The 23,817-nt window shown below is 51.8% G+C and overlaps 1 protein-coding gene across 1 annotated transcript in view; it reads left to right on the top strand.

Annotated features, from left to right (window-relative positions):
- The window catches only part of LOC147725374 (uncharacterized), a 2,508,159-nt gene that overhangs the window by 2,127,735 nt on the left and 356,607 nt on the right, over positions 1–23,817 (top strand). The window lies entirely within an intron of this gene.

Here is a 23,817-nt window from a genome sequence, read left to right as displayed (position 1 = left end):
GGGCGTTCTGGGAAGCTCCAGGGTCCATCTCGACGGCAGATACCTCAGACCCCCCCCACCCACCCCCCCAGCTGAGCCACTCCTTCAATGTATGCTGCTTTCGGCGCGGCCTTGTCGATTCCGGACATCTGCTGCCTCACCCACAAGCATGCAACACTACTCCCTGATTCCCGTAACTCCGCAAGGACTACTGTGAGGCCTTACCCCCCCACTCCGGCGCTGTATTCTACCCGCGGCGGTTCCTGCTGGATAGCGCCTGTGGCTGGTGCAGCGGCCTTCTCTTTGCAAGCCGAGCCTCTTTCCCTGAGGTAGGGAACCTTCCTTTACTTCCTACCACCGCTCAGCTCGACAAGACACTTCTGCCTGGCCCGAGGCCCCGTGGCCTATACTCTCCAGGACAGCCTTGCCATTCGGCCCTGCTAATACTTCACTTTCCAGGCCGACACACCCCAAAGGACTCTTCATTGTTTACGCTGGGCCCGCTTTTGAGACACGCCCCACCCCGACCTCACGGACGTGGAGGGTATCGTCCAGTCTGGTACGGCCGGGACCCGGATCTACCTTTCGCGCAGGTGATGGACACAAACCTTTTGGACGCCATCTTGACCCGGCCTCCATTTTGTTAGTCACCCTCCATCCCTGCTGTGGCAACACTGGTCTCATCCGCCCCCTCCTGGGTGACTTGTGCTGGCACTACTGCAAAAGCCGCCACACACATGTGCGCCTGCACGTCTATTAAGGAAGCGTACCGGAGCATCCATCTTCATCCTCCTCGAGACAACAGGAGTTATTAGACGCCTTTCAAAGTATTTCACTGACCGCAGGCTGCTGCCTTGGATGCTGTTCTCTCCGGCCGGGCCTTGCCTGCCCCACTGGGATACCGGATTGCATATTGACCTCTCACTGGCCGCTGCGCCCGTGCGATCTACATGTCCGTGGCAGCCTAAATCGTAGCCTTCACTTTACTGGTGGCAACATGGGGCGGAGTGATGCCCGGCAATCTAAATTGACCTACGAAACCAAGAAAAACTCGGAATCCCAGCCTGAGGAACGGACCGCTACTGGGGCTGCAGCTCCGCCCGACGAAGACTGGAAGTCACTCCTCTTGGGAATGAGGCAAAGCCTCACTTCAATCGACTCCAAGATTGATGCACTCAACTCCAGAATGGACACGGTGGTAGCGAAGCTGAGCCAACATGACACTCGCTTAAAAGAGGCTGTAAGTAGAATTTCGGAGCTGGAAGATACCGCCACTGTCAGTGGCCGCCAGGTCACGCAAATGGATAAGCTACTTAAAATCATAGCCGACAAAAACGAGGACCTTGAAGCCAGATCACGGAGATACAATCCGTATTTTAGGCCTTGCGGAGACGACCAACACTGGCCGCATGGAGGACTTCCTGGAGAAACTTCTTGCTGACCTGTTTGGCAGGGACTCCTTCTCTGCACACTTCACGATCGAGAGAGCGCACCGATCCCTTGCGGCCTGTCCTCCCCCCGGTGCCCCACCCAGGCCTATTATTGCTCGCTTCCTTAACTACCGTGACAGGGACACAGTCTTGTGACTGGCTCGAGAAAAACAACATGTCCCTTATGAGAACACCTCGCTGTCCTTCTATCCGGACTTTACATCATCGGTGCAGGAAGCGTGCCTCATATTCACTGGAGTCAAGAAAAAGCTGCAATCCCTCGAAGTCCCCTACGCCATGCTGTATCCGGCCAAACTTAAAATGACTCATCGAGGGAAGCAACACATATTCATGTCCCCACAGCAGGCTGAGGACTATCTTAAGCGTCATAGACAGATGACCTCCAAGACGATGGAACCCGGTAGCCGTTCCAGGTCGGCCTCCCCACTGTCTCAGCAAGACTGACTCATTGACGTTCTACACTATTTGGTGATGTATAAGACTTTTCAAGTGTTTATTCTCTGCACTCATTAATTTGCTCAGACTCTCATCTCCGTCCCACGCTTGCGTGCTTACCCTTCGGCTACGGTACCAGTGGGTGAAAGTAGGGAGATTTATGGGCGGGTCAACGGCCCCTAGTGACTTCCCCCTCGCTACAGGGCGAACCCCTGATCTTTGTTTTTACTACTGTATATTTCGGGGGGTTATTGTTTTTGGATGTGTTTAAATTTTGTGGAAGGGACGGGGATGCCCGGCCAGTTGGGGATGCCGGAGTGGGTGGGGGAGGGGGGGAATTACTGCTCCACGCATCACATGTTATGTCACTGCATTGTCTGATTCTATGCTGCACTCTGGGCCTGATTTGCGAGACCAGCTATTACTCTCCGCTGCTTACTCCACACATTTACTCTTGATGTCACAGGACGCGTATGGTCACAAGTTCCAAGGATGAGACAGGGACACTACAACACATTAAAGTGGCCTCCTGGAACATACGAGGCCTAAACGACCCTAGAAAACGCAGACAGGTGCTAGGATACCTAAACAGACATGGGGTTCACATTGCTCTCCTACAGGAGACGCACCTGACTCCCGGGAGGACCCTGCTGTTTGCATCCAGATGGGCCATGAGCCGCACCTTTTCCTCCTACTCTAGCTACTCCAGGGGAGTTGCCATTCTTATCAAGCGGGGATGGCTTTCACGCCCAAAGGTGTTGACAATGACAAGGAAGGCAGGTTTTGTCTAGTATGGGGCCGACTTCATGCCCATGACATCCTCTTTGCCAACTACTATGGCCCGAACATAGACAACCCTACTGCTATACATGTATTATGGGGGAAGATTCAAATGCTGGGCATCACACATGTTATTTGGGGGGGGGACTTCAACACTGCAATGCATCCTCTAATGGACAGATCTAGAGTGCTCCCCTCCCACTATAATATCACACAGAAGACACTTTGCAGTATATTAGAAGACAACAACTTGATCGATACTTGGAAAAATGCTCACCCCACCCTCAAGTAAGGCACACACTACTCCTACGTGCACTCCACATGGGAGCGAACATTCTCGGACCACTCTCCGGTCCTCTTGGAACTTCAGCTCCCTCTGGCATGTTCACCCTACTTCAGCTGGCGGCTAAACCCGGCACACCTAACGGATACCGCTTTTAGGGCTGACATGGAACAAGATATTAAGGACTTCTTTGAACGCAATCTGTCCTCGGTTGATAGCGTTACTATGGTCTGGGAGGCCATCAAGGTCACGATTAGGGGGTGGTGCATAGCCAAAGGCGGAGGTATCCTAAGATCCCTACGTGCTGACCTACACAATTTAGAAAAAGACCTGCGAGAACTCGAACGCTCTGCCGCTCAGAACCCTAATGACTGCGCAACACGAGCCCGTATGCGCGATAAGCTCACTGAGTACATTACGGTGGCAGACAGAGAATGTAAGTTTCTTGGTCGCCCACATATAGCTCGCGTTTATGGTGAAGGGGACAGACCTGGCAGGGCACTGGCAAATGCGATCAAACCCCCCAGGTTTCATAATTACATTACCAAATTGCATGACTCAAACAGTTATATACACAGGAACCTCCCGGACCAACTCCGCATCTTTCGGGAATACTATAGTGAGCTGTACTCCTCGCGAAGGACGGAACCCCTCGACCTCACGGCATACTTCAGTGATGTTGCATTGGCCTGGTTGGGTGATGCCCAGTAGAAGTTCCTACATTCAGAGCTGGAGCTGGATGAGATAACCAAGGCCATAATGGGTATGCGGTCTGGCAGGGCCTTCCTATAGATTTCTACAAACTTTTTGCCCCGATCCTGGCCCCCATATTGAAACAAGTATATTATGCAGCATTGGAGGAAGGTTGTCTCCCCCGCACCATGCGAGAAGCACTCATTACGTCCCTACTCAAGCCTGGTAAGCCCCCCACGAACTGCAACTCCTACCGACCCCTGTCGCTCTTGAATAGTGACACTAAGATCTTGGCTAAAGTATTAGCCACACGCCTTAACCTTCTCATGGAACCATTAGTCCTACCATATCAAGCAGGCTTCGTTCCAAACCGGGCAACCTCGCACAACCTTCGCACACTACAGGCGGTGCTGCAGGACATTAACCCAAAATGCGAGGCTGTGGCGGTATTCCTGGATGCCACCAAGGCTTTTGATTCATTAGAATGGGACTATCTGCTGGGCACCCTGCTGCACATGGGGATGCCCTATTGCTTTCTAGATTGGATCAAACTACTATATCATCAGCCAATAGCTACTGTATTACTAAATGGTGCCAGATCTGCCCCCTTTGTGGTCCAGAGGGGCACTCGACAGGGCTGCCCCTTATCCCCCATTCTCTTCGCGATCGCGATTGAGCCATTAGCCGTGAAACTCCGTCAACTTCACAATCATCGTTCCCTCATTTACCCATCTCGACAACTGCTCGTCTCACTTTATGCGGACGATATAACACTCTACATTGAGAAGCCCCAAGTCAACTTGAACCCAGTACTCTGCGAAATCACCAAATTCGAAGGCTTAGCTGGCGTGCAAATCAACTGGGCCAAATCTGCCATTTTTCCGTTAACCAACATCACACTTACATACCAACTTGATTACCCCCTTGTATGGGAACAAGAGGATTTGAAGTACCTGGGTATCCAAATCTCTAGGAAAAAAGATGACATGATAAGTGCCAATTACGGCACGGCGATAGATAAAATAACAGACAATGTCACCAAGTGGATCCACCTTCCGCTGTCATTGGCAGGGAGGATAGCCCTTATCAAGATGGTACTTTTGCCTAAACTCCTATACCTCTTTGTTAACATTCCATACAATCCCGGGAGGTTCTTCTTTAGTTCCTTGAGGTCCCAACTCACAAGACTAATATGGGGTGGGAAACAAGCGCGCCTCAGCCTCGACACACTCATGCTCCCCTTCCAACTTGGCGGCTTTGAGGTACCCAACTTTGAAAGATACTACGACTGCGCCCAAGCACACTTCGCAATTTATTGGTACCATCCTCCACCATACATGGCACATCTCGCCGTAGAAGATGGCCATATGGCCCCCACTTCTAGAACCGGATACATGCACATCCCGGTGAAACCCAGAGATCGTGACCCCACAACGGTTGACTGCACTGTGGCGGCATGGGACCGTATTACACGTGCCCTAGACTGTCCATTCCTCTATTCACCAAAGCTGCCACTGGACAGCGATCCCAGGCTCCAGGCCACTTGTGAAGCAGTAGGCTGTAAACTGCTCCGGGAACTGGGATATAGCCTATGGGGCGATCTGTATGTGACTGGAACTTTTCGGACCAAAGAGCAGTTCTTGAAGGAGAGGCCAGCCTCCATTATGGATACCTTCTTATTCGCTCGCATACGTCAGAATGTCCGTGCCATCACTCCTTCCTTTCCTAACGAGCCCGACAGGTTTGGGCCTCTGCACGTCATTGTACACTCAGATCCACCACGACACGTTATCTCACAACTCTACAAACATGTACAGGACGCACCACGAATCACTTTAGTGAAGGCCCGTCTTGACTGGGACAAGGACCTCACAGAGCCATTAACAGATGAACAATGGGAGTTCAGCAGCACACAAACGAATGCAATCACGGGCAACAACAGGTTGAGGCTCATACACTACATATTCTTACACCGCATATATCACACCCCTGCTCGGTTATACAAATTCCACCTGCGCGACTCTGACTGCTGCATCCGCTGTGGATCAGCTGGAGCCGACTTCATACATTTAGCCTGGTCCTGCCCCAGGATTGCCGACTACTGGACACAGATCTTTGAGGGACTGTCCACCATGCTGGGCGTTACACCTGCCCCTTGCCCGTTGAAGGCGCTGCTGGGCCTGACACAAGCTCTTGTAACTCCACATAAGAAATGTATGGCACTTAGCCTCTTATTAGCCAAACGCTTAGTGGCGTGCAGATGGGGAAGAGGACGGGCCCCAAAGTTTAAATGCGGGATCAGCTCCATGTCCACATGGCAGGAATGTCTACACGATTACGCAGAGCTACTACCTTTGAGTTCCAGACCTAGAGATATTTGGGGTCCTCTCGTGTCTTATCTCCTACAACGGCAGGGGGAGGATGAGGACGGACGGGATGACCCGCCCACTAGGAGCACGGTCGCATTTCAAGCTTCGGACTCATGATGAAGCTACTAGTGTAAGGCATGTCAGCGGCCTCCCGACAACACACTGGTTTGGGCAGTTACCCCTTACTGTTAGAAGCTAATATGTCTGTATAATGCTGCCCACTCATACACTGCTACTGACTGAGGTCATGTTGGGTCTTGCTGTTTATGTCTCTGAATTGAATATTTGAGTAAGATAGAGGTCGTTTATAATCAATCAATTTGTCTCGGAATCAGATGTGCTACTTGCTTCAGATAGGCTCATTTACTACCTAACTAGGGTCTTTTTGGGGGGAGGGTGAGGGGTTAAACACCTAGTTCCTTTTGTAAGAAGATGATGTTTCATGTACAACGTTTAGCATGGGAAGATGCCCACATGATGTACACTATGTAACACTCAGTTGCCCAATTGCATTGCATTGATGTACCATGCTTTATTTCTACAATAAAGGTTTTTGAAATTAAAAAAAAAAAACCTGCTGTTAGACCTGGCACCTTGGCGTGAGTTTCCCTTCCACTTTTTGCTGATGTGCCTCAGATGTTTTTGCTGGTATCCGCTGCTCAGGGCACTGCGCCACGGCCAATCCGTGCCGCAGTGCAAATGCTCCCAATGTAAAGTGTATATGTAATTTATTTTCATGATTGGTTCATTGGATTTACTGTCAGTCCCCAGTAAAGTGCACCAGGAGTGCCAGGGCTTGTAAATGCCAATACTGCTAGTGGGCCTGCAGCGCTGGTTGCGCCACCCAAAGAAGCAGCCCTTTCAAATGTGTCTAGGGTCTGCCATTGCAGAACCTGCGTGCATTCTTTTACTGTCATGCTGGCTGGGCAAGTGCACACACGTGCCAGCCTCAAAACCTTCCCTTTGCTTCATATTAGTCACCCCTATGGTAGGCCCTAGGCCAGGGTGCATTGTAAGTGTAAGGTAGGACAAGCCCTGATGTGTGTGGCATGTCCTAATAGGGAATTACAGCCAAATTAGTTTTTCACTATTGTAAGGCTACCTGTTCTCTTAGGCCAAGATGAGCTGCTGGAATTATTATTTTTATTTTTTTTTAATTTTTGAAAACCTTTATTCGTATAAATGGTGACATACAAATACGGGCCTACAACCCGGAGGCCGGCCACGGAACAAACTGGACGACACCAATAGCAATAAAAGGTACGGAATGGTCACGCAATACTACCCACTGATGCAAGTCTATAATGCTAACGGAGCGTAACCCCCCAGTAAAGGATCACTGAAGGTTAATTTTATATATATAAAGTAGAGGATCGGTTGTATAAGAAGCGTCTTGGTACACATCGCGGGGAACTGAATCAACATCATTATAATAGGGAATCCGTAAGTCAGTTATCAGAGTAGTCCAAAGCGGTAAAGCCATCGATACCCTTGCTATTTTCCAGTCAGTGTCCATCCGCAACCTCATGTGCCCAATGACAAGCAAAACATCACTCTCATGATAATCAATCATCAATGAGACGGAAAAAGATGCAATCACCATACAACCCAACCCGGAGAGTAAAAGAAAACGAAAAAATTAGAAAAGAAAAAAAAAACCAAAAAAAAAAAAAGGGAAAGGAAAGGGGGAATCAACGTTATTGTACCCGCCCCACGGCGATAATGGCGATCCACGATCCAGACAGTAAACATTATTAGGGGTGGGGAGGCTAGGTCAGGAGAAACAAAAGAGGACCCCACCTAAAGTATAATACCATACGGGAATACCTAAACCTCCCCCCCCCGGGTACTCATCCCGCGGGGATCACGGACAGCAACGGGGACCCAAGAAAAGGACAGATAAGAGCCATAGAAACAGAGAACTATCTAATAGACCCCCATACACCCGCCCCACCCTGCACCCCTGCAGAAGGCTATGGCCTACCCCTCCCTGCAGCGTGCCTGTCGCCCTAATTGTGAACACGAAATATAGAGTGAGATAATGCAGGGAAAGAAGAAGAAAACAGAGAAAAAGGCAAAGAGGAAAGTCAAGGGGAGAGGATACCATGTAACAAGGCGCCCGGCCCCCACACCCCGCCCATACAAACATTCTAGTGTAGCCAAAAACGAAACGGGAATGATTTCAAGTAATCATACATATTAAGGGTCAGACAAGACATCCCAATTTGTGGCAGTCCATAAATCCATGCATCCAGCAGCAGTCCTCCAGGTGAAAGGGTTCACCCCAGTCCTTTCTTAGCTATCGCCACGATGTATGGGAAGGTAGCAAGCATAAAACAAAGCAATGAGAAGAAGTCATGGAGCCACCGCTGGATGGTCTATGGAAGCAACCCACTGGATCTCCACCGCCGAAGGCAATGCATAAGCTGTTCCCGGCAGTCATGTAAATCAGTTCACCGGTAGTCAGCAGTTCTTCCCGCATGCGATCCAAGCCATCGCCGCCCCCGCCAAAGTAAGGGAAACAAAAAGTAGCCACCTCAGAACCGTCCGCATCCCTGGGGGACAGCTCGGAAGCAATGGCGATCTCCACGTCGACATGCACACAAAAATCCCGGGTCAGGGTCGCCTGCCAAATCCTTAGTGCAAGCAGGACGTCGCCAATCGTGGGCTCACACTCCCCGGTGCAGGTCCCATTACGGCACAGAGGCACAGTATCAGCATCACAGGGCGTCCCACAGCTTACAGCACCAGCCGCCATTTTGTGGTTACTACGCAGTCTCTTCGTGGCCGACTCATGGGGGGGGCCCACAAGCGGGGCCCCCGCGGGATCCCCCTCAATCGTCCACGCAGCCGCCACGGCGCAAAGATGAGTGCCGCCAGAGAAGAGGGACCCTCCGGCGCCAACACTCCGCCGGAGCCACTCTCCACCACCGAGCGATGGAAGTCAGGATGGCCGAGCGAGGCAACAAGGGTGGGGAGCCACCAGCACGGCTTCTCCCACACACAACTTGCCGCACCTCACCTCTGGACCACCGGAAGGTAGACCCAGGCGCTTTCAGTTGCCTCCGGCTCTTTCGCACAACGACCTCCTCCGGCCGGCATCCGCCCTCCACCTAAGGCCGCCGCCGACTCGTCTCCGCCGGCTACTCGCTAAAGGCAAGGCCCCGGTCTCCACTCCACAGAGGCCGCACTTCCCAGGAGGACGCCGCTGCGGGCCCACTGATCTCCGGAGCCACAAGGATGGGAGGTAAGAGTCAGCAGACCTTCGTCTGCAAAATATTGTCTTTTCTGGGCAGGATGGGCGACAGGATAGATTAGTTTGGGCAAGGAGGCCGGCGGAGCCGAGCTACTGTGCGACCATCTCGATGTCGAGCTAGGCTCCTCCCCCCTGCTGGAATTATTACACCCTATAATCCCAGCAGGCTCAGGGAACATGGTAGAAAGTCAAGTTTAGTATGCCTGAACTCAGAATAATACAATACTTCTTTTAGTAAAGTTTATTTTAATCTCCTGTGTTTGCAAATGCTACTTTTAGAAAGCTAGCATTTGCTTGCCTACCCATTTCAGCCCGCCTCTGCTAGGATATGTATCTGACTGTCTGGGTTATGTGAGTGACAGGGCTGGTGGATGACAGGTGGTGAATGCAAGGATTACACCTTGGTGGGAGGTGGGAGTGCCCCTGGACTCTGAATAGGGCTGTGCTCTGCCACCACAATGCTGGCTCCGCCCCCTGGGGGGCGACTGATGACTCAGCCCGACACCTGGCCTAGGAAGGGAGAAGCACTGTCAACAAGGTACTCCTGGCTGCCCCTGTCCACATAATGCTGGCTCCACCTCCTGTGGAGTGTCTGATGTGCCTGCCCCTCACACTGAAAGAACAGACCAGAGTACACCCAACAAAGTGCTCAGAGACTGAAAGAAGTTATGCAGAGGCCCCCCTGGCCCGAAAGAACAAAGAAAATGCTGTAAAAAAGTAGGAGCCCTGCTCCTTGTAAATCAGAATCCTGTTTCCCACAAAGAACCTCTGCCCAACTAGAAGGAGAAGACGACGATGGAAGGACTGGCCTGCTGCTTGCCTTGCTGAGGAAGGAGAGGAAAAGACTTGCTGAAAAGACTTTGCTGATTTGTGCTAGAAACTTTCTCCAAGGGCTTGACTGAGCTTGCCCCCTGACCTGAGCCACAGGACCACCTGGCTCAACCTGCTCTCTGCTCGTCTGCCGGTAAATGCAAGGACTACTGCCCCGCCGGAGCCGTGATCCTGGTGCCCCGCAGCCCCTCCTTGAGGCCGTGACCAACTGTGTTTCCCCTTCCCCGCCGAGGAAGAGCCCCGCTCTGTCGAGCCGCTCTCCCCCGCTGAGGGAAATCGCCGCATCACCTCGCCTTGGGAGGCTCGCTTCCGTGACCTCTGGTGCCCCCGAGCCCCTCCTCTAGGCCGTGATCAAACTGTGTTTCCCTGTCCCCGCCGAGGTAGAGCCCCGCTCCGCCGAGCCGCTCTCCCCCCGCTGAGGGAAATCGCTGCATCACCTCGCCGTCGGAGGCTCACTGGTGTGCCCCCCACGCTCCCGCCTGACATCCACACCGGACCCCAAAGACCCCGAGACGCCGGCCTCGCCCTGCTTCCAGAGCCGCCGGGCGCCCTGCGTCCACCCCCGCTGGGACCTCGAAGAAGACAAAGGTATTGTGCGCGTCGTACCCTGCCAAGCGGAGCGCTTCGTATTGCATTTCTCAGGCTGTATGCGGCGCCTTGGTTCGAGTGACGGTGCGCTGCGCCTTGCAAGTAGAACAGACTAGCCGCCTATCCTACCTTACAACCAACGGTGGGCTTGTGGAACTACCCGTTTCCCATCACCCGATCAAGCCGTGATCTCTCCCTTCATGCCGCTCACCGACGCACAGTGCCTGCTATGGGCTAGGGGCCCACAACGTTCTTCTTTCCCCTGAAGCACTGTGCGCGGTACGAGGCGTCCCCCGGGCACCGCGAGAGGCTTGCCACTTGACCGGGCTGCTCCGTACGTCCCGCAGCTGGGAGCGGTACGAGTCGAACCCGTGCTCACGCCAGATGCGTGAGTCGCGGTAGGGCTCACCCGTTTTCCACCGGCAGAAGCCCAAGAAGCGGCTAGTAAGCCCCAACAAGGTATCAAAGGGCTAGAAACTGTTTTAGAAGTTAAAGAGACTAAAAAGAACCAGTTTGGAACTGTAAACTAAAAGAACACTTGCCTATTTCCAACCTTGTGGCTAAGAAAAACGTTATTGATGGTCTTGTGATAAATACTTGCGCCATCCAGAGATCCCCAATTCTAACACCTGCAATAAAAACATCATGGCATCACAGTATATAGTAGTACAGGAGAATAAAGGTTTCGTCCCAGTAGCATTAGGACACATCGGCATTAGACCTGAAAGGAAGGAAAACCTTTTTGTAGGTCCCTCGTCATAAAAGCGTAAGCATTTGATATAAACATCACTCAACCCTGTAGGCAATAGGAAAGAACCATTATCATGAAACGGGAAACAGGGTAGACATGAGCTGGCGAGCATTAGACATCTGCACACTGCAATAGGCATAAAAGCATTATCATCAGACATGAACCTGTGGGCATAAACATTATGCATAAGAACCTCATTGACATGCGTCCTGTCTGTAGTAGGCATCCACCTATGGGCACAACCTCATTAGCATGTAGGCACCATCATGCGTGAGCGGGGAAACATTATGCGTAACATCAGCAATATAAGCGCTAGGGGAGAAGCATTAGGTATCTCTATTAGCAGAAACGTACTTCACACAAAGTCAGCAGGGCAAACATAATGACACCTGGAACATCGTACGCTGACGAGAGGCATTCTCATGAGTATATATCGCATTAGGCATAATCATAGGACATTTGGCATAGCCCTAGTATGTCAGGCATGGAAATATATTAGGCATTCTTATTAGGCCTAAGGCAAATGAGATCAGGCACAGGGTGCAGGAAACCAGCACTGGGAGCCTCGGGGAAAAGCATTAGGCACCATAATTGGCGTGTCCTGTAGGAAGAATCACAGTACCCCCATGTGCTCCCTGTTATTGTTAAGTGGGATTTGTAAAGCGCACTGACACCGTGGGTTTCCTGGCGCTGTAAGACAGAGGTGGGGCTGGGGTCAGAGGAAGCCGAGTTTAGCTGGGTGGGGGAAAGAGGAAGGTTTTGAGCAATTTCCTGAAATGAAGGAGGGAGCTACTGGATTTGATGGTCAGGGGAAGAGGATTCCAAAATTTGGGGGCAAGGAGGGCAAACCGACGGCCACCGAATTTGTTGGTTTTGGTTTTGGGGACAGCAAGCAGGTTGAGGTGAGCTGAACGAACAGTGCGAGTTGGACGGTGTGGGTTAATGAGTGATGTCAGGAAGGCGGGGCTGGTACAGTGGAGGGATTTGATGTGAGGCAGCCCAGCTTGAAGGCCGCCCTTTGTTCTATAGGTAGCCAGTGCAGTTTGTATAGCAGGGGTTTGGCCGACTGCCATTTGGGAGTTTTGTAGATGAGACGGGCTGCTTGGTTCTGCACGGCCTGGAGGCGATGCAGTAGTGATTTTGGGAGTCCGTAGTACAGGGAATTGGAGAAGTCCAGGCGGGATAGTTCCAGGGAGATGATAACCTGGACCAGAGCGGCTGGTTGTAGTAGATGACTGACTTTACGGATTTTACGAAGCTGGAACGTACATGAGGAGATCACGGCGCCCACTTGAGATTTGAGGGAGAGTTCGGCATCGATGGTCACACCAAGACTTTTTACTGATTTCACAGGGACCGGGGGGGGGCCTAGTTTGTTAGGCCAGAACTGCGGACCCCAGTGGGAGGGGCTGGAGCCGGGGAGGAGGAGCTCAGTTTTCCCAGGATTTAATTTTAATTGGTTGTAGTTCATCCACTCCTGGATATATATTATGGCGGAATGGAAATTGTCCACAGCGTCCGAGGAGTTGAGTGGGAAGATGATCTGCAGATCGTCAGCGTAGTTGTACACTGTGATGTCCCAGTTCTGAAGCGAGTGAATCAGGGGCCGAAGGTAGAGGTTGAATAATACGGGTGACAGGGAGGAACCCTGAGGGACTCCCCAGGTCGTGGGGGTTTTGGGCGCTGTGTAGGAGCCCAAGCGGACGGCTTGTGTTCTGCCCGTCAGAAAGGACTGGGTCCATTTGAGGGCAGGACCCTGGATGCCTGCCCGCTCAACACGGTGAAGGAGGATGTTGTGGTCAACCGTGTCGAACGCGGCCGACAGATCAAGGAGTACGAGGGCCTGGGGGATCCTTGTATCAGCGTTCCTCCTCAGCGTATCCAGGACTGCTAAGATGACGGCCTCGGTGGAATGGGCTGGCCTAAAGCCGGCCTGGTTAGGCTCCAGGTGGCAGGAGGTCTCAATAAAGTTGGAGAGACACCGGATGACGTGGGCCTCCATTAGCTTGGAAAAGTATGGCAAGAGCGATATGGGACGGTAGTTGGAGAGTTCCGCCGGGTCCGCACCAGGTTTCTTCAGAAGAGGCACTAAAATGGCCTCTTTGAAGGTGCTGGGGACAATACCGGTGCTGAGGGAGCCATTCAGTAGGGGTAAAATGCAGTCGGGTAGTTTGAGACAGACGTTCCGTAGGACCGAAGGAGGGCAGCAGTCATTCGGAGAGTCTGATTTTACCCGGGTCGCAAGTTCAGCTAGTGAGTTGGGGTTGAGGGTGGGGAAGTGGGTGAAGGTCGATGAGTTGTTCGAAGGGGTGTCTAGGGGGAGTATCTGAGGGAGGACATTGAATTACATTAGGCAAGACCACCAGCCTCAATACATTGTGCACCAACAGACTAGCATGTGGCATGACACCCGCAGCCTTTCGTTAGGCATAAGAACACATTAATGTAAGCATGAGCGGGGAGGAAACACATTACCTAACCAATGTGGGGCATCCCAATAGGGATGAGTGCAGGACATCACTAGGCTTGCCAACAGCACCTCAGTGGCATCCTGAACGTCAGCAGGAATACCCCATAAGTACACTGGTCAGTACGATGAACTGGCAGAGCCCTCGCTGGGACTCTTGAGTCCACAAGAAGTGCCCCGTCGCAGCTGTCGTAACCTGCGGCACAGCTGAGGTGGGTAAATCAGGCAGGGAGGCACGGGTCAGTTGGAGCCCCCGCCTCTGGGGCTCAGGTGTCTAAAATGTCCCCTTGGTGCAGCTGCTTACTGCCAGGCGGAGTAGCTGTACAGGAAACCACTGCAGCACTTCTGGTGCCCCTCACAGCACCCTCAATGCTCCCAGGAGGCCCCACTCACCAGGCTCCTCTTGCGCGACTTCTGTCTCTCCCCGCCCGGGCCGTCTCCTCTCCGGCCTTCACCTCCTCCGGGGCCTCAAGTACTTCAATGCGGAGGGGCAGGCACCGACAATGTGCCTTGAGGCCCCCCTCCGTACTCTCCAGGCAGCCGCGGGCACAGCGTGGCTCTCCCTTCCCCATGGGAGCCCTGCTGACTCTCCACAGCACCTCCTGCTCCGGCGGAGGCGGGGTAGACTCCCGCCCTCCGTTCTACCCTCAGCTCACGCGCGCTTTGGGACTCCCGGGCCAACAGCGGTGATCCTTGGCGATTCCTCTTCTTCTTGGGGCTATCCTCGCACACGGGTCACTCCTTCCTCTTCCGGGCCACCGTAGGCAGCGCGGCGGCCCTCACCAAGACCTCGGATCGCAGCGGTGATGTGCGGCGGGAACGTGGGGTAGGCTCTCACTAATTTAAATAAGCACAACCACGGGGTGGGCACCTGCTGGTGTTCACACTCAGGCAGTCTCCACACGCGGGGTAGGCACCCGCTTAAGTTTAAAATACGCAAAGGGCCGCCATTACGCGGGGTGGGCACCCGCTCTCAAAGACAGCACTGATGCGGCAAAGTAGAGCTTGGAGCACAGCTCTGGCAGCAACAGTTCTTCACAGCTCTGGGTAAAATAGCGCTTAGGAGATTACAGAGCTTTAGTAGCACAGCACAGGGGGGCACAGTTCTCTCAATATAGTGCTTAGGCTGGACAGCTCTGTAGGCCTCAGCTCCAAAGTGGTATTGAGAACTAGGGCATCCTTTTTTCCCAAGGTTCTACCTCCCTTTCATCTGGGACAGTCTGTTACTCCTCCCACTTTCTATGCACCTATGCATCCTTCCAAGGAAGAGGAGCGTCTCCACTGTCTAAACCCAAAAATAGCGTTATCTTTCTACCTTGATTGCCCAAAAGTGTTCCGGTGGATGACCAACTCTTTATAGGATATGTGGGAGTAACGAAGGGGCGTGCTGTCAAAAAGAGGACCCTATCTCCCTGGGTTAGCCTCTGCATTAAAATATGTTATGCCTTGGCAAAGAAGCAACTTTCCGAAGGCCTTAGGGCCCATTTCACCAGGGTAGAAGCAGCCACCACTTCCCTTCAGCGTGGTGTTCCTATTTCTAACACCTGTCAAGCGGCCACGTGGGCATCTCTGCACACGTTCGTTGGACACTATTGCCTGGACTCTCAAGTCCGCAGGTAGGGCCTGTTTGGCCACTCTGCCATACAAGATTTCCTGGTTTAAAGCTTTTCCGCAGTTCCTTCTCCGGGAGAGGTATTGCTTGGGTATCTGTTCAAAGGTAAGAAATCTGCGACTAGATGTCTCTATAAATTGGACATGTTACTTACCTTCGGTAACTCCTTATCTGGTAGAGACATGATCTAGCCACAGATTCCTTCCCGACACACCCATCCTCCCCGCACTACGTAATTGTCTATTAGTGTCAGGGCTGTTCCCTTTCAGGGCCCTAGTCTCTTTGTGGCACACCATGGTCAGTTACTTCATGGCTCTGCACTTCTGGCATGGAAATTCGTTAAAAGTACTGACGTCAGCATGCCAGAGTGGCGGTTATATCGGAAAGTGATAGATTCCTTACCTTAGAATATCCCCAGGTGTCAGACTGGATCCGGAAAGTTTTCGTCAGCAGTACCCCTGTGCGTCGGTGTGTGGCGTCGTGCGGTTCCGCATCCGTTGTTGGCGGCGTGGTCACCGGAATTATGTCGTGGGTGCTACTTAGACACCCCCACACTCGTTGACGTCAGTTCTGTCCTTTTTTCTGCGCCAGCAAGCCCAGATCCGGGAAGAGCGGTACCCCCAGTCATTGTTTGACTGAATTTTTGGGGGATTTTTTGTCGCATTCTTTTCGAGCCGATTGACTCCTGGTGCAGTAAGGGATGCCCGGCTTTAAATCTTGCGGGGACTGTCATTGGATGATATTGGTGACGGACCCGCACCATGTGTGTCTCTTCTGCCTGGGGCGTAACCTCGAACCCAAGTTGTGCCCCACTGCCGGGCCACAGCACTGAAGTCTTTGCGGGAGCGGTCCTGAAAGCTACTTGTAGCCCGGCAGTCAGCTCCGTGCCGTTCGAGGTCCTGGTCCATAGGAAGGTCGTGGGTCTGGTCATGAAGCCACAAGTCTTCGCACTCGGGGTCAGGAAGGCGAAGCGTCAAAAGAATTCAAAGAGAAGTCATCGTTCTCCGCCTTCCCCTCGCCGGTCGCTCGACGCGGCTGAGGGTGCATGTGGTGCCACCCTCAAAGCTCCGGCGGAGCCTACGCAGTCGCCCACGGCCTACCTGCCCTTTCTGGGTTCGTCAGCGACTCTGGCCCAGGTACAGGAATTCCTATCCGCTGTGGCTCGCCTCTTTGGGCCGTCGGGCCCCTCTGGTGCACCTTCCGGCCTCGCGGGTCCGTCTGGGAGTCCTCGCCCTTTGACGCCGGTGGCTCCGGCCCAGACATCGCCGTTAGCTCCGGCCTCGGCGTCGCAGGACTCCCGTGGATCCCGGTCAACGCTGGTTTACCTCATGACTCCTCCACCGACCCCACCGGCACCACGTTTGATGTCGCCTGACGTGTCGGATGATGTCGTCCCCGGTTTCAGCCCTGACATGGATACGGTGCCGGAAGGGTGTGGACTGATGCTGATTCTGATGCCGTTTGGGGATTTCTTTCCCTATATCCATCCTCCTCCTTTTAAGCCTGCGGAACAGCATGAGGAGGAAGGGGAGAACTGGGAAGGGTCTGAGGACCCTCTCGCAGCTCAGTGAGAGTATGACCCGGACTGGGCAGAGGAGTTGGGGGAAGCCAGTGGTCTGGAAACCTCTCCAGACGTTGGCATGCTGTCTTCTCCCACCATGGCTACGGAGGAGGGTGCAAGTTTTTCTGTAGTGTTGCGTAGGGCGACTGAAGCTCTCCACTTCGTGCTCCCTACTGTGGCTGTCAGGACTAAACTCCTGACTGAAGTGCTTCATTTAGCAGTTACATCTGCGGAACCACTGCTGCCTTTTAATGACACACTCTCTGACGTTCTTTTAGGCACCTGGTCCAGGCCCACCACGGGGGCTCCTCTGGACAAGAACGTGGCCCGATGCCATCGCCCGGTGACCCCATTTTCCTCTCCCAACACCCCACCCCTGAGAGCTTGATTGTTCAAGCCTCTGCATCCCCAAGCGCATTCCCTTCCGCACCCCCGGACAGGGAACCCAAGAACCTGGAGCAGTTCGGAAAGAAGGTTTTTTTCTTTCGCCAGTCTTGGGCTGTGGTCTGTGAACACTGCTTGCCTTTTGGGCCGTTACTGTGGTGCAGGTGCTGTCCCAGTGTCCGGAGGAGGCCCCAACCGTACTCTTTCAGGCTATTGCCGAGGGGAGGGATGCAGCCAAGTTCACGATTCGTTGTGGCCTTCACCCCGCCAACTTGCTGGGCAGGGTGATTTCCATGACAGTGGCGCTTCGACGCCACGCCTGGCTGAGGACAACTGGCTTTTCAGAGGATGTCCAGAACACCCTGCTGGACATGCCCTTTGATGGCATTCCCCTTTTTGGCAACAAGTCAGAGCAGCGCCTTGGAGCAATTTAAGGACTCTCGGGCAACAGCCAAGTCCTTGGGCCTTTCGGCCACGCGGCCTCCTAAGCCTTCCGCCTTTCGCTCCTTTCGTGCTCGCAGAATGGGAAACCCACCACGTTTGCAGCAGAGCCACAGGCCGGAGCAACAGTCCACGCGTGGCCGCGGATCTGGGAACCCCCACAGTGGTTCAGGGGGCCAACAGCAGGGTCAGTCCACCTCCATCCCCGCCACCACTGCCTCCAAACCTTCCTAGTCCAAACTTTCAGGCCCATCAAACGCCAGTGGGTGGCAGGATTCGCCAACACCTCCCCCACAGGCGCACCATCACATCGGACAGGTGGGTTTTAGAGATAGTCCGGAGGGACTACTCCCTCCCCTTCAAGACTACCCCTCCAGCCATGTCACCCCAATACCATTGCATGTCGGGGGATCACTTGGCACTTCTCCAGCAGAAAGTTTCGGCCCTCTTGGCCAAGGGGGCCATCAAGCGCATTCTGCCGCCCGAAGTGGGCCATGGTTGTTATTCCCACTACTTCGTGGTTCCAAAGAAGGACAAAGACCTGCGTCCTGTCTTAGACCTTCAGAACGTCAACCCCTTTCCTCCGGAAATAGAAGTTCAGGATGCTCGCACTTGCTCAGGTCTTGTCTGCCCTACACCTGCAAGACTCTATGGTAGCGTTGGACTTGCAGGACGCCTACTTTCATATATCCGTCCTGCCGGCCCACCGGCGTTACCTGCGGTTCATGGTAGACCATGAGCACTTTCAGTTCACCGTGCTCCCTTTTGGCCTTACCAGTGCCCCACAGGTGTTCACGAAAGTGATAGCAGTGGTCACAGCTCATCTGCGCAGATCAGGGGTTTCAGTCTTCCACTATCTCAACGACTGGTTGTTAAAAACGGGCTGGCCCCAGGCAGTCGTCTCCCACCTCCAGACTATGGCCGACCTCCTGCATTTGCTGGGGTTCTCCATCAATGTTCCGAAGCTGCTCCTGATTTCCTCCCAAAAACTCCTCTTTATTGGAGCAGTTCTGAACACGGCGCAGTTTTGGGTTTATCCTCCCGAACAGCGAGTCTGGGACATTCGGGCTATGATTTTGATCTTTCAGCCCTTGTCCTGGGTTTCGGTAAGGATGACCCTGATGCTGCTGGGCCTCATGGCCTCCTGCATCCTGCTGATCAATCATGCCAGATGGCATATGCGGGCTCTGCAGTGGGACCTGAAGTTCCAGTGAGCGCAGCATCAGGGGAACCTGTCCAAGCACGTCCAGATCTCGGAGGGCACTGAACACCAGTTGCAGTGGTAGCTCACAAACCAGCTTTGGGTCAGCGGCAGATCCCTCTCCCTTCCCCAGCCGGAGCACACAGTGGTGATGGAGGCGTACCTCCTGGGTTGGGGTCGGCCACATGGGAGAGGCGGAGATCAGAGGCCTCTGGTTTCCGGCGGAGTCCAAGCTCCATATCAACCTTCTGGAGCTCAGGGCAATCCGTCTTGCACTGAAGGCATTTCTTCCCTCTGTCAAGGGGAGTGTGGTGCAGGTGTTCACAGACAACACCACCGCCATGTGGTACTGCAACAAGCAAGGCGGGGTGGTGTCGTGGACCCTATGTCAGGAGGCTTTGCACCTCTGGACATGACTGGAACATGTCCCTGGTGGTTCAACACCTGGCAGGTTCACTGAACGCCAGGGCGGACGAACTCAGCCGCAGGTGCATGATGGATCACGAATGGAGTCTTCACTCAGCGGTGGTGCAAGGTGTCTTTCTACAGTGGTGAGAGCCTTGGTTGGATCTATTAGCCACCGAAGAGAACGCGCAATGTCAGCAGTTCTGCGCGTTGGAATTTCCAAGGCAGCTCTCGCTCGGCGATGCTTTTCGTTGCGAGTAGAGTTGCGGTCTGATGTACGCCTCTCCGCCTATACCACTTCTGCCCAGAGTGCTGAAGAAGATCCCGCGCGACAGGGCCCAAGTCATTCTTGTGGCCCCGGGCTTGGCTCGAAGAGTTTGGTATCCCGAGCTACTCAGTATGAGCTTGGATCCCCCAAGCCGACTGCCTTTTTGAGAGGATCTTCTGTCGCAGCTGCAGAGGACTGTCCTCCACCCGAACCTGTCTAGTCTCCACCTACTTGCGTGGAGATTGAGCAGCGACAGTTTATTCCTTTTGACTTGCCTCCTGAAGTCTGTGATATCATTCTGGCAGCCAGACGTCCCTTCACTAAAACGGTACACGCCTGCAGGTGGAACAAATTTGTGGCATGATGAACAGCAAAGGCTGTGGATCCCCTTTCTGCCCCTCTTTCAGAAGTCCTTTTGTTCCTTCTTTCTCTTGCCTGGCAGGGCTCTGCTCTGGGCACTATTAAGGGCTACCTTTCTGCAATTTCGGCCTTTCTCAGGCTCTCTGATCAGCCCTCTCTTTTCAAGTCCCCTGTTGTAAATAGATTTCTCAAAGGCATTACCCACCTTTTCCCTCCTGTTCCTTTTATGATGCCGCAGTGGGACTTGAATCTAGTTCTTACCTATTTGATGTGCGCTCCCTTTTAGGCGCTTCACAACTGTCCTCTTCATTTACTCAATTTAAAGACTGCTTTCCTGGTTGCCATCACCTCCGCTAGACACGTGAGTGAGCTCCAGGCCCTTTTCCTGTAAACCTCCCTTTCTGTCTGTTCATCCGGACAAGGTTCTGCTATGCACTCGTCCATTCTTTTTGCTAAAGGTTGTTACTGCCTTTCATATCGGGCAAACTATCACCTTGCCCGCTATCTTTCCACCTCCGCACCCTTCCAGGGAGGAAGAGGGGCTCCACCGTCTGGACCCAAAATGTGCCCTTTCATTTTATCTCAACCGCACACAACAGTTCTGGATGGATGACTAGCTCTTTGTTGGCTACGTGGGCGCCAAGAAAGTCGGGCTGTACACAAGAGGACCATCTCCCGCTGGGTCGTCTTGTGTATCAAAGCCTGTTATTCTCCGACTAAAAAGGAACCTCCGGTGGGGCTGCGCACCCATTCTACCAGGGCGACTGCAGCTACTACTGCATTGGAACGTGGTGTCCCCCTGCAAGACATCTTGTCAGGCAGCTATGTGGGCCTCGCTGCACACTTTTACTAAGCATTATTGCTTGGACAGGCAAATCCGGATAGATGGCTTCTTTGGCCGTTCTGTTCTCCGTGACTTTCTGGTGTGATCTTGGTACGCAGACCCACCCCCGGGATGGTATGGCTGGGGTATCTATTTTAAGGTAAGGAATCTATCACTAATGTGTCTCTTTCAGATGCACAAGTTACTTACCTTCGGTAATGATATATCTGTAAGAGACATTAGTTAGTGATAGAGCCCCACCCATCCTCCCCGTTCTGCAAACTGATTTCTAGGGTTAAGATCATCTCTTTCAGGGCCCTAATTTCAATGCACCAGTGGTCAGTATCTTGCATGGCTCTGCATTCCTGGTGCAGAAAGTTGTGTACAGAACTGACGTCAGCGCGCGTGGGTGGCGTTTAAGTAGCGCCCGTGACTTCATTCCTGCGACGGATGCAGAGCCGCACAACACCACCTACCCAAGCGCAGGGGTACTGCTGACGAAAACTTTCCGGATCCAGTCTGACGCCTGGGGATATTCTAAGGTAAGGAATCTATCACTAACTAATGTGTCTTACAGCTATATCGTTACCGAAGGTAAGTAACTTGTGCATTAGTGACACAGATGTCACGGCGAACACAACGTTGATGTCACGCGGAGTCGACCAGCACCACCGACCGGCGTGCTGTAGTACTGCTAAGAAAAATCTTCCAGATCCAGCCTGATGCCTGGAAGTTCAAAGGTAAGGAATCTGAGGCTAGATCATGTCTCTACCAGATAAGGCATTAGCAAAGGTAAGTAACTTGACCTTCTGGTCTGATTTATCTGAACAACATGACATTATACTGGCAAAAGATGATTGGCCTTCAGCCTTCATTATGGAAGTGCCCCGAGGGGAGGAAGCAATGGAGTTACCTTTTCTCCCATAGTAACTTAGGATATCAGGGAAATTTCAGAAGTTTGGGAATTAATAAAATATCTACTTGTCCTTGGAACAGGTTGCTTCATAGATCTACCTGCTCTGTAACAAAATCTACTTGCCACTTTGGTGCCATGTAGTGCAGCAACACATTTTGGCACCAATCTCATTATATAAGAGCCCTTATAATAGCCTCTCTGATTATGCCAGAGCTCATATGGTAGTAGGGTTTGAATACCAGCAATTCCCTTTTTTTGCCACCTTTCCGCACATCTACATACTGTGACTAGAGGTAGTGGTAAGCAATGGTTGGAATGCCATTTGGAGTCTGTGCAAACCTACTAACTTCCCATACAGAGAAAGTTTAGAAATTTACTCTTGATAAGGGCAGAAATAAAACTAACGGGTTTGGGGAAAAAGTGGTTTGTGGGAATGTGAACTTGTTCCCGCTCAACAGATTTTCACATGAGCAAATTTACACATTTATATTTGCTCATGCTAAAATGCGGTTCACAAATATTTTCTAGGAGTTCACAGAAGCCGTAAATATGCACTAATGCAAAGACATGGGGAACATCCATTACGACGCGGTTTTTACACCGCACTACCATTACAACGCTGGCTTTATAACGCAAGTCGTTACCACGACTTGCCCTGGAGGGCGCTCTAGGCTAAGGAATAGTAGATTTACTATTCCAACACCTTCCCTACTGAACGTAGGCTGGTGTTGGAATAGTAAATCTTACTATTCCTAAGTCCAGCACCCTACAGCGCAAGTCGTGGTAACGACTTGCGTTGTAAAGCCAGCGTTGTAATGGTAGTGCGGTGTAAAAACCGCGTTGTATTGACATACAACCCAAAGACATATACATATTAAAATTCTATCTCTCTCTCTATCTACCGGCTGGCTTCACTGAGTGTCTGCATTCTCTTCCTTTACAAGAAGCCAGGAACTACTGTGGCAATGTGTGATTTTTGAGCCCGAACATATTTTTGCTTTTGCCAATGTTTGTTATGATGATGAGGGCCTGGCAGTTCCCACAACAATAAAGTTTTACAAAAACCATGTAAAAACAAGACTCGCATTGACAAAACCAAACGGTTGAATACTTATTGGATTTGCCAATGCTTGTTTATTTACATGTGTCCTTTAATTTTGTTGAAACAGGTTACACTGATTTTCCATTATGAATATTTTTGGGAAATGCTAGCACGCATCAACACATTTTACTAAATGATGTTTCAAAGAAATGTTACCTAAAACTTTTCGATAGATTAGCAAAACTTTTTTTTCTGGTTGCATTTTTTAATGGGCACTTTTTTTTTTTAAAGCAAAGCATCATCAATCTTGCTTTCATGGGTTTGCATATATTTGAATCTAATCAGAGAGCATCCTAGACGCATTATACGTTGCTTCATATTTTTAAACTTTGTAAATGTGAATGCCCATTTTTTTACTGGAACTACTGTCAGTAGTGCAGTTCGAGTTTACAACATTTCCTTAGAGTGCTCACTCTAATAATTAATTAGTATTAAAAAGTATTAATGGAACATTAATGCAAGTTCCAACCGCATTATCATATGGATACAAATATTACCTTAACTGCAGGCAATGCCCTTCCCTGATCCATAATGTGGTACTATAATCTAGCAGCCAAAGGGTTTGTGCTTCAGGATGTTGGGTCTACGTGTCCCGAGGACAAAATAAACATGAAAACTTGTTGTCCTTGACCCCTAACAATATGTCCTGGGCGTCAGGCTATAGGAATTCCACACCCCTGATTACATTTACAGCAGTGAATGGGCTACTAGACAGACTCCAGATTTTCTTTTTTAATAATGTTTATTGAGGTTTTGACTTTTGTGGGAGAGTCATGTTACATCATGCCTTGTGTGGTACAAGAAGAATAGAAAACAGTTAGCCATACATGCACAATAATGAGAAAATGAACCAGCAAGTAG

Source organism: Lissotriton vulgaris, chromosome 3_2, assembly GCF_964263255.1.
Source record: "Lissotriton vulgaris chromosome 3_2, aLisVul1.2, whole genome shotgun sequence".
In the NCBI taxonomy this organism is placed as follows: Eukaryota; Metazoa; Chordata; class Amphibia; order Caudata; family Salamandridae; genus Lissotriton; species Lissotriton vulgaris.
The sequence above is the reverse complement of the archived record's forward strand: the minus strand, read 5'-3'. Positions and strand labels throughout refer to the sequence as shown.